This window comes from Athene cunicularia, assembly GCF_003259725.1.
Source record: "Athene cunicularia isolate RWA chromosome 2 unlocalized genomic scaffold, athCun1 chr2_part1, whole genome shotgun sequence".
Lineage (NCBI taxonomy): Eukaryota > Metazoa > Chordata > Aves > Strigiformes > Strigidae > Athene > Athene cunicularia.
In genome coordinates, this window is record NW_020799095.1 from 96,924,316 (window position 1) to 96,933,098 (window position 8,783).

The following is an 8,783-nucleotide window of genomic DNA, read 5'->3' on the forward strand; positions in this document are numbered from 1 at the left end:
GGCAGATGGTCCTCTACACCAGCCAGTTTAATTAAATAACGTATGGAGCAGGAACATGTAAAATAACTCAGGAAATGGAGTCTTGTTCCTTCCTTAAACATTTGAGATGGCACGAATCTAACAGCTGCTCAGGCAAAGAGAAGAAAAAGAATAACTGATTTTTTTTGTAAAATTATTACAAGTCTCTGCAATACATACTTCACGTTCTGGGTTTTCTAAGTCCTTGCTCTAGTTCACACTGATTTCAAACATTCATGAAGTTTCATTTCAAGTTTTTATATACGCTAGCTTCATTTTAAAGGTTCTAGGCCAAGAAAAACACCTTTGTAGAGCTAATTAATGTATTTGTATTCATTATAAGCATGTTTGGGGTTTGCATCATCTGTATTGTTCTACCTTATTTTGTCAGTAACTTTCAATTACATAAGGTATTGAATTTGTACTATTTACCTTTTAGAGGCTATCTAAAAATAGGATAAAAACATTAATAACATCCATAACTTCTTTTTATTTAATGTTAACAGATAAAACAATGTTTTTAGACAAGTATTATAATGAAAAATTTCTCAACAATTATTCTTAATAAAAGAAAATGCAAAAAAATATTTCCTGGTCAACTTTTTGCAGGACCATTTGATACCAGAAAGGGAATACAGCATTCACAGAATCATCAAGGTTGGAAAAGACCTTGAAGATCACCTAGTCCAACAATTAACCTAACACTGACAGTTCTCAACTACACCATATTCCTAAGCAGGATTCATAGCATACACACAAAAACAGTGCAGAGGAGACTGCACAATGATACTCGTGCCACTTTAATCAAACTGATTAATCTGATGGTTTTACATTCTGACATAGCTTTGGTGAAAACAGACATACCCCAACAGCGTATAAAGTTTTGTCTGTAAAAGTGGTGTTCACAAAACTAGTCCGTTCTGTAACATGTAATCTAATTTGATATGAAAAACCTTCAACAAAAAAATTATGCTGTATCAGCAATCAAACAGCTACACAGAAATTTAAAACATGGCTAATTGCTTCAGCAGAACTATTTTAAAATGAAGTTAGTGTCTTCATGGCATCTACCATTTCTAGTGGGTCAGACTTTGATGTGATAGCTCACTATAGGTTGTTCCACTACTACAGTTAAAGATTGTGTCCATCCTTAATTGTGTCTTCTTACATCATTCAAGCCTATCACACATTCAAGCTCACAAAATAAACTTTTAAGGTGAAAGTCAGACACCCTTCCTTTTTCACTTATTTTCTAAGCCTTTTTCTTTTAACTTAAGTAGCATAAAGATTATAACACAAAATAGTGCCAAACAGAAACCACTCAGCATCAAGAATAAGGACTTTCCAAAGTCAAATACCTAAATACCTGTATGTGTCCCTTTTTTTTTTTTTTTTTTTTTTTTCCTATTCTGAATATCCAAATACAAAGACAAGGACCTAAAACTCTATCACTGTGAGACCCAAGCAACAGCATTTCAGAAATTATTCCAGGAAGATGTACCACCATCTTGTATCTCCTTTTTTTGGTCAGTATGTGTTACAAAGCTATCTTAGTATACATAAACTAAATTGGAGAAGACAGTCCAATTGTATGTTAATTAGTTCAGCAGAAGTCAAGCCCGTAATCCTCTTTTGTAACACAGCACTTCTGCATAACTGGACAGGAACATCATATACACATCAACACAGAGGAAACGCTGGAAGAAGCTAAACACTTAGCTAATGGGAAGAAGACTCAACATAGCCAGTAAGTACTATGCTCTTCAGAAGCAAATCCTTGTTTGGTTTGTTATTAGCCTCAATTCAAAGTGAACAGAAACATAAAGTGGGTTCAAAATTATTAGGTTTCTGTATAAGTCTTCTTCCATTTGTAGTAACTGTTAAACTACATAGGATTAGCAGCAGGTAAACAAAACTGGGAAACGGCAACAGGAGATACAAAAAACCCACAAAAATAATGAGGGTTTCATTGTATCTGTACATGTAAGAAATTAAGAAAAGATTCATATTGCTGGCTATTGAGTCACATAAACCATATTTAATAGCTGAGAACCATCAGGCATATACCCCATCTTCTATACAGTAATATATGATTTCACACAGTAAAACAAGTATGAAGACGAATGAAGCAACAGAACAGAATGAAGCATCAGAACAATAGACTTTTAGTAATCTCCCTAATCAAGTTCCAAATTTGCAGTGGAAATGCAAAAAAAGTAAAGGAACTTAAAAAAAAAAAATTAAAAAAAAAACCAAAACACCAAACCCAAAACAAATAAAGTAACTAAATAATACAAAGCTCCCACAATACTCCCACAAAAGTTTTCAGTTCTTGTCAGAAATACTGCTGTAGATGTTTTCCATCAGAAAATCCAATGTGTCAAAACATAAATACTTCTTGTAAAGTAGCCTTTTGATGACACTAATCATGAAATAAAAGCTGAAATACGTATTTTATAAGGTAGAAATTTTACAGTCTTTCATAATGTTATGACTTTTCATTCTAAATATTTTCTTTCACTTTGCATGGTATCATACAAGACTACAGAAGAACACATTGATCCAATATGAATCTAATTCTTGTGGAAAAGGGCAAAAATGCTTTTTTCATTCTGCTTTAAAAGAATCAAGTTTCGACACAGCAAGCTTTCCAGCAAAATCCCTTTCTCACCAAAAGCTTCCTCAATGTTACTCTGACCCATCTGAGTTACCTCTGAGAGGACTTTTATGTTTTTATAAGGTGATGTGGAAAAGTTTCTTTGATTGGGTTTTATTTAACGATGGACAGTAGCATTGTGGCAAAAGGGATACAAATAAAAATACATACGTTCATATCAGTGAAGAATTGTCAGCTGTTTCCCTTCCCAGAAAGTAAACTGCATGATTCTTCACTAATTACATAGACAACACTTAGAAAAGAACATCTCAAAGAAATAAAACAGTGTTGATTACTTTAAACACATGCAACAGCTTCCAGCTACTCATGAGATGGTAACTCACTCCCACCTGCAACAAGAGTTCACATCAACTTTGCTCTTTTTCGGCACTTACTCAGAATCTTTAGAATTAAGGTTGTCTTTTTTCATACTTTTATTATTTTTAATTTCACCTTTGCTGCTGCCCAAATACAAGCAATTCAAAACATATGAAAAAGATCAAGGTTTGAAAATTAAGATCTAAATAACAAATTTCTAGATCCAGGAGTATTTCTTTAGAAAATCCTTAGTCCTATTACTGCAGGCTGGACTAGATGAACTCCAGAAGGTCCCTTCTGACCTGAATTATTCTACAAATCTCTTTGTATCATTAGAAGATAAAGCAACAGTGAGCACAGCTCACCTTTTCAATCTGTTTTGCCTTAACAACTCTACAGTCCTCCATGGAATTGTTGTGATTTTACTTTCACCTACTTTTTCAGCTTAGAGTTGCTAGCTACTATGCCCACAAAAAATTGTTTTACACCTGTCAGAAGAGAGGCCTCTAGTGTACAGACAAGAAACTATTTTTTTTCTGTGCCTTATTTAGGATCTATTTCTCAGCCCTCTTTAGACCTGCATAGACTACTCATTTTTCTTGGAGTTTACTAAGTATTTTTATCCATGTCCGCTACTTTTTAAAGAATGTCAGGTAAAATTTACCAAACTCAGTAGACAGTGCTGTGTTGGTTCCAATCATACAAACAGCTGCATTCAGAAAAAAACTGCGACGGTCTCTCAGTTCTCACTGAAATCAATGTGATGCTGCATGTAAACTCCCTTGCAAGATGTGAATAAAGATTTACTGATGGACCTTATTGTATAGTGGTCTGAATACACGTATGCATTCTTCCACATTAAAATCACCAGACTGCCTCAACACAGATTAATATAACTGCCATTAACATAAAACATTCTTTTCATCTAGATTTGCATTTCTCCTGTTTTTCTGCTCCCTTCTGAACTCAACTCTGACTCACAGACAGATTAGAAATCAGATCAGCTTAGAACTTGCAACAGCCTCTTTGGACTAAAAAGAAAAGGTAGATAGAATGGATGAGAAAAAAAACATTGATGACAGTCAGTCCCAATCTGCTCTATTTTACCACAGTAAGACCAAGCAGTATCTGAAGTTTAAAGTGCTCCTCTTCCCACAGTACATTTCTACCACCATTCCTGGAGCTCTGACTTTGCAGGGCCATCTGAGAATACAAATATCTAGAACACATATGTTGAAGACTGAATCCCTTAATCTTGAATAAACATTTCCATTAAAGCCACCAAGTGAAATAATCACCTGGTTTATTCTGTGTAGCTGGGTAAAATATTTACTATGACAATTCCAGCTCTGACTGCAGCAGGAGGAAATCCTCACACAGCTCCGTGTGCTAAAATAATACCCTAAAGTAGTAGCAGCATGATTGGATTTCTACATGCATCTAAGGTCACCCAGGTCTTCTGTCTAGTCTGTTGATCCCTCTGTCACCCAGACACCTGCACCGCATGGGCTCCCCACACAGGAAGGCTGGAGCGATCTCCTAACAATGTGCTCACGTGAAATTCGGGAGTGCAACATCCTGAAGTAAATAGATCAAACCCATCAAGCCACAAACTTCCTGACATTTTCCAGAACGGGCAGGGTTTTTTTTCTCCAGAGCATGGAGGTTTTGGTATTAATTTGAACAGGGAGGAAAGCTGGAGTCTGCTTCGCAGAAACATCTAGTCAAATAAATACGTCATTAAGCTAACTAGCTACAGGATTGTCTAGCAGATGGATGACATCTTGGTTGCTAGTGGAACACTTTTCTATAGCCTTGTTTGAGGCAGACACATATGGCTCTCCCAAGCATTGATGCAAGCTCCCAGATGGACTAGATCATTGCTGACACCTTATTATAAACCCTAGAGATGAAAGAAGGGAGCACAATTTTTGAATCACAACACAGGACTCTGAAATATTCAGACTTTCTAAAAATCAAATTTACAGCAGAGTATCTTAACTTCTTTCTGTTGAAAGAAGCTCCTTCTAACCAGGAACAGAAAATAGGGAAAAATGCTCTATCAAGGATGATTAGAAGAGCCTTGAGGAAATTTAAAGACCGAAAGAACCTTAATGTACATGTATATCACAACTCCATATATGGAGTTACAACTATTACAACTCTGAGGATGCAAAAAATTATCTGCTGTGCAGCTGTTACTGACACCAAAGAGCTTCCATATGGAATTTCTTGATTGGGGTGGAAGGGGAAAGGAAAGAAGAGGAAGCCATTTAGACATTACAGATGCATGACATCTTTGAAATGTCTGTATCCTAAAGGACTACCAAAAAAAATTTTTAAAAGCAAGAGAGAAGTCTAGCTAGAGGAGAAACAGGAAAACAAGCAAAAATGTGTGGGAGAAAAAAAGAACCAGTTGCATACAGCATTTGTTTTTTAGTAGGTGTCAGGGACATCTGAGAACACCTCAAGTACACAAAGGGACTATGGCGTATTTTACGCACCAAGATCAGTAACAGGAAAAAAACCATTCTTTTTACATTTTTACTCTGTGAAACCAGACTATCCATAGCATCCAGTCAGAATTTTACTCTTCTCCTTCATCCAAAAGTAAGACTCAAGATATCACAAAGATGACTTACTATATATTTTCTCCTGTCTCTAATATCTCCTATACATGTAAAGCAAGACAGCTAGATCTTTGAGACTATAATAACTCTGTGACAGAACTTCTCAATTTAAAAAAAAAAAAGGCAACTCACTGACCTGGAGAATATGTAGGAATTCTGTACATTCATGAGTCAGGGAGATGCTTAAGTGGCTAAAATTTATCTGCCTCTACTGCAGTGGCCATAAACTTAACAAGTATGCAAACATCTTGGAAGCGTCAGCTAAATGTACAACAGCTAATATATCGTAACTCATTTGTCTCTTCATTTTCCAAAGGGACAACTGTGCTATCAGTATCTCCAACCATACAGTAATTGCAATGTATTGAAATCAGAGTTGCTCAGAAGTTTTCATTTCCAGCTTTTAGTGTGGCTTTTATCTTCCTGACCAACTGAAAATTCAGAAGGTTTTTCTTATAGGGAGAATGCAACAATAACAATGCTTGAATCATCTTAGAAAATAGAATGTTTATAAATAAAGAGAAAAGGGTATCCTTCTCCTCTTTAGAGTAGTAATATAATCTCTACCTCCATCACATCATGGACCTCAATGGGAATGTCCAGGAAAAGTCTCAAGTTTTTAAGGGTCACTTACAAAATGGCGTAGGTAGAACAGAATTACCAGCTATGTACACTGCATCTGCAACTACTTCCACTGGACAGTTTCTCTTCTCTGCCACACAACTGTCCTTCTGGGAGACAAGTTCGGCTGGACAAAACCATAAAAAAGGTAACTATCTCCCTTCTTTCTCAGAACCCTGAAGAATACTTCACTGTTCATTTTAAGCTGATATAATATAAAAGCTTCTGGATATTCTTTCCTTTATATAAGTCTTCCTATTGAAGACATAGAAAAGTGCAACTTGCAAACCTCAGAGGTCAGGGCTGACATAACAAAGGGTAAATTAAAGCCTTTAGGCAACAGAGGCTTTGGTTCTCCTGAGGTACTCCTTCAGATAAACTCCAGATTGAAAAGGGGAAGAGAGATATTAATTGGCATCTATGAAATGAAACACAGCTCAGACTAGAACTAGCTAGTTTCTGGGCTGCAAGATTCTTTCCAATATCATTAATTTGTCTCAAAGCAGACAAACCCCAAAAATCTCCTGATTTCCGACCAACTGCAGGCTCCAGTTTTACAACTGTCAAATAGAACAGAATTTTTTCTTAGTTTTACTCTTCAGAGGACTGACAGTTTCAGTATGTAGATACAGAGGAGCACTGCAGGTCCCCGAATCGGAGGTGGGTCCACAGAGATTTCTTCAGTCGTTGACTTCGCAACAGACTTCTCATGCAGGCTGTCCAAGGAAGCCACATGTTCCTAGAAACAGTGTTGCTGGTCACAAAGTGAGATCCTTGGCAGATAGCTCCATGCCAAGGACCCTGCAAACACCAGGCCTCTGGCCAAAACACAGTTCACCAGGAATCAAAGAGAGGTTGTGTCTTATTTTGATTTCAGTAAAAGTCTGTCTAATCTAAAATATTTGCAATGAAACATCTCAAGTTCAATGAACTGCCATTTTCTGACTAAATTACATTCACTTGAAAGTTTGCAATTAGCTCTATCCGAGATGCCTCTTAATAGCAGCGTCATGAAAACTGATCAATAACAAGCGACACGGAGGAAAGCTGAGATAAATCAAGTACAGTGTAAAATGCTGAACTTAAAGCACGGTAAACATCTATGTCAAGAGGCTCTCATTCATACACAGGTGGTTTTAGATCACTGTAATTTAACTTACGCTCTGAATGTTCTTGTTCAGATGTAAAATGACCTTTGATTGATTCAAGCTAAATATATAAGGCTGTTCTATATTCAACACAGCATTCATACACAAGTTTAACATACTTTAACATACACATCTTGACTTGATACTTCAAGTGATTTGCTTTGGTGTCTCCATGTAGACATGATTAAAGGCTTTTATCTCCAACCCCTAACAATACCCAGGGGAAAATAGGGAATGGGAAAAAGCAGAATCTGTTACTGGTTGCATATTCAACTGAAGAGAGAACTCATAGTTTCAACAGACACTTTCAGAGCATCTTACAGATCTAACTCCCACTCAACAAACCATAGAGGCCCACTTTTTCCTCTCTTTTAATTACTCTTGGTTTGCTATGTTTTTAGGTAATTTCAAACAAAATTAAAAAGAATCATGAACCAAATGCTTCTTAACTCATTATTGGGTATTATCAGCACTAACACACATCAGCAGTGTGATTTTTCTTTCTTGAACTTCACCTACTTGCCCAGCCACCACCTATGGACAAAAAGGAGACCAATCTACACAGATTACTGGAGCTTTCTGCTTAGAAACTTTACATTAGTCTGATCATTTTCATCAAAAGGCTGTTAAGATCATTAGAACAGAACAGTGATTTTCATCTACAGCTGTGAGTTAGAATCCTCATCTCTGTACCCACTGCAGGTGACTTCCTCCTACAGCTGAAGAGATGTTTATCTCCCTAATCCTTAGTACATTAATCCCTACATTAAAAAGTGATACCACTATTGTTATCAATCTAATAAGGCACTGTAAGAACAAAGATATTTGTAAAATGCTTTGATGGGAAAGCTTTGCCATAAGGTGCTAAGTAGAGCAGGTCAGATAAAGCACACATTTGACAAACATTGGCAGTATTTCTGTTCATCAACAGATGGTAGCTTTTTAAAAATTTTTTTATTATTAAAAGCTATGTGAAATTAGGCACCAAACAGTACCTGTATTCAACATTATGCAAAGCTGCTTTGATTGGATAGATGGATCACACATTAGGCTTCCCAATTAAACAAGGATAGCTCATAATTTAAGACATTTTAAGTGAGAATTGGGTACTTGCTAAGAGTTAATCTCAAATGTGCTGCTTCTAAAAACCTGCTAGGAAGGTTATTAAAACAGTAAGAGGAATGTGAAACAGTTACAAACACAGAAAACATCCGTGTTGGAAATATTCATAGAACCCCCTTCCTCCCCACTTCCACTACCCATACAAGTTCAGTGAGAAATTACAGTCAACACAAACCTTTTGTTCATCTACATGAACTGCACCGGCCAACAGAGGTTATTAGTCACCCCAAATCTAGCTTTTATATGACCAGATGCACTCCTCTAATTTAG